Source organism: Ostrinia nubilalis, chromosome 6 (assembly GCF_963855985.1).
Source record: "Ostrinia nubilalis chromosome 6, ilOstNubi1.1, whole genome shotgun sequence".
Lineage (NCBI taxonomy): Eukaryota > Metazoa > Arthropoda > Insecta > Lepidoptera > Crambidae > Ostrinia > Ostrinia nubilalis.
Window position 1 is genome coordinate 8,644,910 of NC_087093.1, and position 8,634 is coordinate 8,653,543.

The 8,634-nt window shown below is 43.2% G+C and overlaps 1 long non-coding RNA gene across 1 annotated transcript; it reads right to left on the bottom strand.

Moving 5' to 3' along the window:
* Positions 1–6,546: 6,546 nt before the first annotated feature.
* Positions 6,547–8,634, bottom strand: LOC135072938 (uncharacterized). The gene is made up of 4 exons (XR_010257526.1): positions 8,457–8,634; positions 8,182–8,384; positions 6,868–8,059; positions 6,547–6,785 (listed from the first exon to the last, which is right to left on the bottom strand). It is a non-coding gene; the product is annotated as an uncharacterized LOC135072938 (long non-coding RNA).

An 8,634-nucleotide genomic window follows, 5' to 3' on the forward strand; every position in this document is an offset into this window, starting at 1 on the left:
CATATTTTTTTAATTTATTATTCCTGTGTCAACCACACATACCTTCATACTCCACCTACACTTAATGCATCGTTAGCAATGTCCGTAGCCTAGATAAAATACAGTGGAATTATGATTACCACCTGAAAGGAAAGTCAAAGAAAACATTCCTTTATTTTTTAAAAGATAGAAAACTGCATTCAAAATTAAAAAAATTGTTAAAATTACACTCGGCACTTATAAGATGGATGAAAATTAAATGTAACAAACAAATATACAGTGTGAGTCACGTTAAAGTGTACATATCAAAATAGATAAAACTAGACCTATTTTTATCGACAAAAAAGAGGCCAAAAAATTTTTGAGATTTTTTTTTTAATTTTTTATAGAATTTTTTTTCTTCGAATTACTTATTGTAAAGAAAACGTAATAACTTTTAAACTAAGCGGTATATCCTGATAAAATAAAAACAGTAATAATGCTTAATAACAGGCGATCCTAAAAAAATACATAAAATACACAAAAAAAAACAACAAATAATAAAAAATGATACTTTTTTAAAAAAAGCTGCTTTAAAATTCGTGTTTTTTTGGTTATTTGATAAATTTCTCCAAAAAATGCCCCTATAACCGGTGGTTTTTATTACGTTGTATTATTTTCTATCGTATTACCTTCGTAAAACCAAAACTCGCATGTCTCATGTTTTAGGGCGAGCGAAAGGGTGTGTTACTTATATGCGTTTTAACGCTGTAACGCTGCCAATTCGCTCATTGCACGGTCTGTCCCGGCCGCTTGCTTTGGTGTTGGCCTTGAGGGAGAGCGCTGGTTGTGTAGATCCTCAAGGCAAGCCTGACTGTTATCCTTCTCGTGGTTGCCGCCTGTTTTTGGTCTGGTTCCTTATGAAACAGACGTAACGGAAATGGTCAGACGCATCCCATGCTCCTTAACACCCTTTTCCTACCCCAATCCTGCTTTGCTTTTGCATTTCCTTCCTCTCCTAGGGATACCACAAACCTTGAGGTCCTTAGCCTCCTCAAAAAGTGTGGTCATGGCTACCTTGGGAAAGTACCATGGACGATTTCCCCCTAATTCAAGGTGTGATGCGAACCGTGCCGATGAACGCGTGGCTGAGAGGGAGCTCAGTCTTGAACGGTGCCTGCCCGAGACCAGAGCGATTCGGTGCAGTATTCAGCTCTTCCCTGGGCATGCGGGGCTCTGCCGAGGGTGACCGATTACTTCCCTAGCTACTCGTGGGAACTTTTATGAATACTTTTATAAAAACACCCAAATCTCCTCCCTTAGGGGAACAATTGGACAGGCCTGACGGAGAGCCTTCATTGACCTCCAAATCGCCTTGCTCCAAAATTTCGGAGAGTCTCTCGGCTATGTCTGTGGGGGGCACTAGTGCTGAACCACAAACAGGGTCGACAAAGACCCCGAAGGACACAAAGCGTGCCAGGCTTTGTGGTGCGGCCAGGAAGAGGTTCCGGAGGCTGATTGCAGCGGAACTTGGTGCTGAACAAGCCCTTGCTCTCTGCAGGAAGCCCTGGGATCAAATTCCGGTCGACAATCCTCCTCCCGATCCAAAGGCGAAAAAACGCCTACGTTCGGAGGAAGAATCCCCGCGGGATCAGCCGAAGAAAACCTCTAGGCTGGACGTCACGGCAACCCCCCTCCCTAAGGTACAATACAGCGTTGTAGCTGGCGCCGTGCGAGTGGGTGTCCGAAATTCGGCCCCCATGAGCGAGGACCAGATGCGACTGCTGCATGACGCCCTTCTCGAGTCCATCGCCAAGATGGCCGGGAAGAAGGGAGTCCCGCGACCAAGATTTGCTGGTTTCTCCTACAAGACGGGGTGGGTCCTGGTTAACTGTGAGAACCAGGAAAGCCATGACTGGCTTGTAGGAGAGATCAGGCAAACCAAACCGTGGCCTGAGGCGGAACTCTCGACCATACCCGAGAGCGAACTGCCTAGGCCACAGGTGGGGACCACTTTCATACCCATCAGTGAGGCGGCAACGGTCGAAAAGGCTTTGCCGCTGCTGGAGGCGCAGAATGATGGTCTCAACCCGGGGCTATGGCGAGTTCTCCATAAGCGGGCCGAGGCGGGAGGGACTGTGGTGACCTTCTCGTTGGACGATCCGTCGGCGGAGACTCTCCGTGCAAATAACGGCAGAGCTGGCCTTGGCTTTAAATATGTAATATTTAATGTCAGGGGGGGCTCTGCCGCGGAACAGCCCAACGTGGAAACACCTAGGCCGTCGACTTCTGCTGGAGTGCAAGAGGCAACGAGGAGCCCTGCGGGGACCTCGCGCCAAAGGCCTCCGCTGAGGTCGACCAAAGGCCGGGGTGGAGCCACGAGGGGCGGCACAAGTCGTAGGGGGGTAAGAGGAGGCGGAGGGAATAGAGGACGTCCACGTCCCCTACCCAAGAAGCCTCACACACCCGCCCTACGCTAAGCCAATGGCTCCCTACAACAGCAGAGCGAGGATCTTGCAGGGCAACCTCCATCATGCAGCAGCTGCGACTGCGGTGGTGGAGTGTTGCTTTGTCAAACAGAACATAGACCTCGCTCTGATCCAAGAACCTTGGATATCCAACGGCAACATCCAGGGGCTAGGGGCCGCCGGTAAGATTCTCTTCAATAATGGTGGCTATAGACCCAGGGCGTGCATCGTTCATAACAAAAATATTGACCTTTTACCTGTTCCAGAGCTTTGCAATGACGACCTGGTCGCAGGATACATCAATCTCCAAGGGTGGAGTGGGGCTAGAGTAATCGTCTGCTCAGCCTACCTCCCCGGTGATAAGCCCAATCCCACAGAAGACCTGGTGAACGTTGTGGCCTACGCACAAAGACACAACGCCGACCTGCTTGTGGGATGCGATGCCAATGCCCACCACACCTCGTGGGGGAGCACCGACATCAACAAAAGAGGTGAGTTACTTTATGACTTCCTTCTATCTAACAATCTGCATACACTCAACCTAGGATGCACACCGACCTTTGTAACGTGTAACAGACAAGAAGTTCTTGACATAACTTTCGCAACGAATGCCTTAGCCAGGCACGTCATCGACTGGCAGGTAAGTAATGAAAACTCTATGTCAGATCACCGACACATTCGATTTAACCTGGAAGCATCGCTGCCAAGGCGAATCGAAACCTACAGGGATCCAAGGGCTACTGACTGGGACCATTTCAGGGACCAGTTAAAAACCAACCTTGATGTGATCCCAAAAATCATCAGAACTGTGGAGTGCTTGGAATTAGCAGTGGAGGTAGTCACAGTAGGAATAACCAAAGCCTACGAGGACAGCTGCCCTGTGAAAACCAAAGCATCCACAAGTAAAGTCTCATGGTGGAACTCTAAGCTGCAAAAGCTACGAGAAGAAACCAGGAGACTCTTTAATAGAGCTAAAAAATCCCATGAATGGGACACATATAAGAAAGCTCTAACCAAATATAACACTGAGATCAGGAAAGCAAAGAGAGCATCGTGGAGGAAACTGTGCGAGGATGTCGAAAGTCTTCCTCGAGCAGCAAGACTCCAAAAAATGATCTCCAAAACTCCTGTTAGGCAGATTGGGCTTCTGAAAAGACCCGATGGAACTTTCACTTCATGTGAAAACGACACATTGGAGCTGCTGGCAGCAACCCACTTCCCTGGATCGGTGGGCAGCAATTGCTCGGCGACTACACATAGCAACCTTCGCAGGCCGAAGAATGACGACTGGCGGAGGGCTGCTATAATCATAAGACCCAACCAGGTAAAATGGGCCATCAGCTCCTTTAAACCATATAAAGCGTGTGGCGAGGACAACATATTCCCTGCTCAACTGAAGGAGGGGATGGAAATCCTCACTCCACATCTGGTCAAAATCTTCAGAGCCAGCTTGGCCTGGGGACATATACCGGAACGATGGACCACAGTAAAAGTCATATTCATTCCAAAGACTGGCAGAAAGGACTACGCCTTGCCAAAGTCCTTTAGGCCAATAAGCCTCTCATCCTTCCTTATGAAGGTTATGGAAAAGGTAATTGACATCTATATTAGGGACGTAGCACTAAAAACGAAACCTATTCACCACACACAGCATGCCTACCGCAGAGGTAAATCTACGGAAACAGCCCTGATCAGCCTGATTGACAGGGTCGAAAAGGCACTGGAAGACAAGGAAATCGCGCTTTGCGCATTTCTAGACATAGAGGGAGCTTTTGACAACACTCCTACTACACTGCTGGTCGAAGGTCTGGTTGCAAAAAGCCTTGACCTGACGACCACGAGATGGGTGGAGTCGATGCTCTCCAACAGGAGAGCTAAGGTATCTCTGCTTCAAACCACTATGGAAGTTACAACCACCAGAGGATGCCCGCAAGGGGGCGTGCTTTCGCCCCTTCTCTGGACTCTGGCGGTTGATACACTACTGTATAAAATGGCCGACCTCAACATTGACACTCAAGGGTACGCTGACGACCTTGTTGTCATAGTAAGGGGCTTCTGCCAAAGTACAATATCTTCCATAATGCAAAGAGCGCTAAACACCATAGGTGGGTGGTGCAAAAGAAACAGTTTATCAGTTAACGCTGATAAAACTGTCATTATTCCATTTACCAGGCGTAGACAGTTGAACAAACTAGTCAAACCCTCTCTAAATGGAAAAGAGATCGAGTTTTCCACGGAAGTCAAATATCTGGGCGTCACTATCGACCAGAAACTTACATGGAATACTCACCTTAATAACATCATACAAAAGGCAAAAATTGCCTTAGGCTCCTGTAGCCGCATGATGGGCAACAATTGGGGCTTGAATCCCCGATCTGTCTTATGGCTGTATACCACTATCGTGAGGCCGACTATATCGTACGCCTCTGTAGTGTGGTATCACAAAACCAGCCAAAAGACAGTAACAGATAAACTAGGTAGTCTGCAAAGGCTTGCCTGTCTCATGGCAACTGGGGCAATGTCAACCGCACCTGGGGCGGCCCTGAACGCACTACTGTGCCTAACGCCCCTAAGAATGCACATTGCTAAGGAGGCGGAGGCAAGTGCCTACAGGATAGACGCTCAGGGGGGCTTCCATTGCATATCCCAGAGAATGAGAACATTACTGGAGGCTATAAAGAGCACACCTACTCTTTGCATGACTTCTGACATCATGGTTCCAAGTTGTAGCTTCCAAAAGAACTACAAAGTGGAAATACCACACAGGGAGGACTGGCTGAACAAGCAAGTCACCTGTGAGAAGGGCAGCCTTATATGGTTTACTGATGGGTCAAAAATGGGCCCTAACGTAGGCTTTGGCGTGTATGGAGAGCAGCCGAAGCTTAGGCTATCTCAAAGCCTGGGCAAATTTGCCTCTATCTTTCAGGCAGAAGTCTACGCCATTATTGAATGTGCGGAAGCTAACCTGCGAAAAAATTATGCCAACCACATAATTTACATTAACTCAGACAGTCAGGCCGCGCTGCTGGCCTTAAACTCCAACTTAATCACCTCAAAGTTGGTAGAAAACTGCATGAGTCGACTAAATACTCTAGGAGAACGGAACAGAGTAACGCTGAGATGGGTTCCAGGTCATGCGGGAATCGAGGGCAATGAAAATGCCGACGAACTAGCCAGAGCGGGAGCGGAGGGAACACAATATGGTCCAGAACCCTTTTGTGGTGTTCCCAAAAGTCTCGCTCGAATGACCCTGGAGAACATCTATTTAAACAAATCCTTTATGGCATGGTCAGACACGCCAGGATTAACTCATTCCAAAGCTCTCATAAAAGCCTATGATCGAAAAAGCTCTAAGCAGATCATAGGACTGAGTAGGACCAAAATGCGCATCTTAGTTCGAGCCCTCACTGGACACTGCAGCTTAAACAAGCACTTGTCCACTATGGGACTGTCCGAAACAAGAACGTGCAGGATGTGCCAAGAGGCAGATGAAACGCCACTACACATTCTCACGGACTGCGGACCTCTGATGCGCAAGCGGAGCTTACACCTGGGCAAACACATCCTAAGCCCACAAGATGTAAAACATATCGCCCCCCAAAAGATACTGCACTTCCTAATGGATGCAGGACTCGGAGGCGAACTGTAAGGAAAACAGCGGCGATCACAATAGATCGATAACGGTCGCAGTGATACTAGGACTTTATTGAACTAGAATAGCCGCTCAACACAAATAAAAAAAATAAATATATGTACACTTTAACGTGACTCACACTGTATATGAAAATTCATTTGCCACACCTTATGCTTTCAATGATAAAGGCGGGGGTCCCAGTACACCTAGACGCGAGCAAATAGAAAATAAAAAGTTGACTCATAAATAAATACTCGTAATCGAACCTGAGTCGGTCTTATAAAGCCGAATTGTCATCGTGCGTGCGTGGTAATTCAACAGAGCATCGATTTTATTCCCTAGATAGGTTTTACTTCAAAAGCACTCACTATCTTTACAATTTATTTATACCTATCTTCTTTCCCATGGAACTACCTTCGGCACCTAGTTGCATTTTTGTATATCTGTAAAACTTTGATCTGGAGGAAGATAAGAAATAATCATAAATCATTTTTGATTCATAACTTTTTTTAATAAATTGAAAATTATTACATTACATGCTAACAAATTATAATTACTTCTTAAAATATTTGCTTTTCTTTACATTTTTATGCTTTTTGCCTTTATTTGGATCACAATTTTCCTTCTCTGAAGAGTTATTGCTATCTGGTGAAAGGCATCTCATTTTATTTCTGGATCTGTGTGGTAATTCACTTGTACTTATTTCATTAAGGATGCCATAGTCTCTGTAAAATATAAAAATATGTAAAAATACTTTATATTCATCATTTAAATATTCTACATCAACATGAGGAGAATTTGACTTACAATGGCTCACAAGATCTATGAACTTCAGCTTCCACTTGTAAATAGCTTCCCATAAAAAGGCTATCATCACTATCAGAATCATCAATAATAATGCCACCTCTCTTAGATGTGCTATTGTAAATACAGGGTGACTGTTGTGACTCTTGATTCTTTTCAGTAACAATATTCTCACTTGGCAAAGGCACAAATTTGTTATTATTTCCTTTACTTTTCTCTTTTATTTCTGGCATCCTGTCTTCATCATTTAAATTAGTTTGGATATTAACAGATTTTTTGTCATTAACAATATTTTCAGTATTCATTATATTAATAGTGGTAATAAAATTCTGATTTTCAATAGTGATCAACACATTTTCTCTTTCAATGTCTGGTTTGTTATCAACAGGGTAGTGAGGAGAACAATCTGCTAGGGAACCCTTTTTATAAAATGGAACATTTTTATTGTGCTTTTTATTACTAGTTTTTGAATTAATGCATATAGGAGGTAGTTCAAGATCCTGTGTAGTCTCTAATGTCAAGGCTGTGACACCTGATTGTTCCTTCTCAGCGGCTTGCACTGCTAATAATGCAAATTTATCTTTATCTTCTGCAATTATTTGACTCTGTGAATCTTCTATTAGTATGGGTTCATCATCCAATACTATTCCACTTTCTTCATTGTCTGGACACTCCAATGTTTTATTGTGGAGTTCATGCAAAAATGTTTTAGATTCACTTTTTTTAGATTTTTTAATAATTAAATCAGGCACACTATTTTCTTGACCAATAAGTGAAAATGATGTTGTAGAAAAAGGTCTTTTTCTTTGTTTTGAATTTAATACTTCTGCCTTGACATGACTATTATTACTTTTTTTAGACTTACTTTTTACAGTTTTCTGTTGAAGTATTTTCCTTCTTGTGTTGTTTGACTTATTAACATTTAAGTCAGCTAATGCTTTCCTAGGATAATTTTCAGTTTTTTCAAGCCACTGTTGAACATAATTATTACATTTGTTCATTTTAAATGAATCTGAATGTGAGATGTGCTCACCAAAATGAAAAGAACTATGTAAATTTTCTTTATCTCCTTTCATAACAATACTTTTCCTTTTATTACAATACTTTTGTGGAGCTTGAATGCATTCTGGGAACAATTCTCTTTCAGCCTTCAGTTGTTCAGAAACTCGTAAGCCCTCTGAAACCCTTTGATAAACTGAAAGCATAAAAAATAGACATACTGAATCATTGACTTATATTCATTGTGTGGTTGTGTGGATTATGGAGATGCATGCATAGTTAACAAATACCGCATTTTTTTGGTATTTATGAACGTACCATCTAAATGAAAAGTGTCTTGACAAACTTCAAGTAGATTATAAGCGTTTTGAGCTCGCTGAGAAAGAGGTTTGTCAGATTTGGGTTTGCCCAAAGATGTGGGAGGTGTAACACATAACACACACTCTTCTGATTCAGTCAGGCAGTCATCGCAACTTGTATGTCCACATAGAAATCTGGTACGACCTCCATCAGCCTTGTCACTAGTAAAAACGAATAGAATTAATATTTTAATCAGAAAACATTGTAACACAAAACTTTCTTGAAGAACTCACCAAGCTGTACATCGTACGCTATCTACAATATTTTTTACATGTGCAATTATATCACTAATATTTAATGAAAAAGACATTACTATTTAAACATTTCTCATCCTTAACAATTAGGGGAAAACATAATTAAGTCTCATTTATTTTGTTTGACAAAATAACGCCATCATAGAGAAAAGTAATA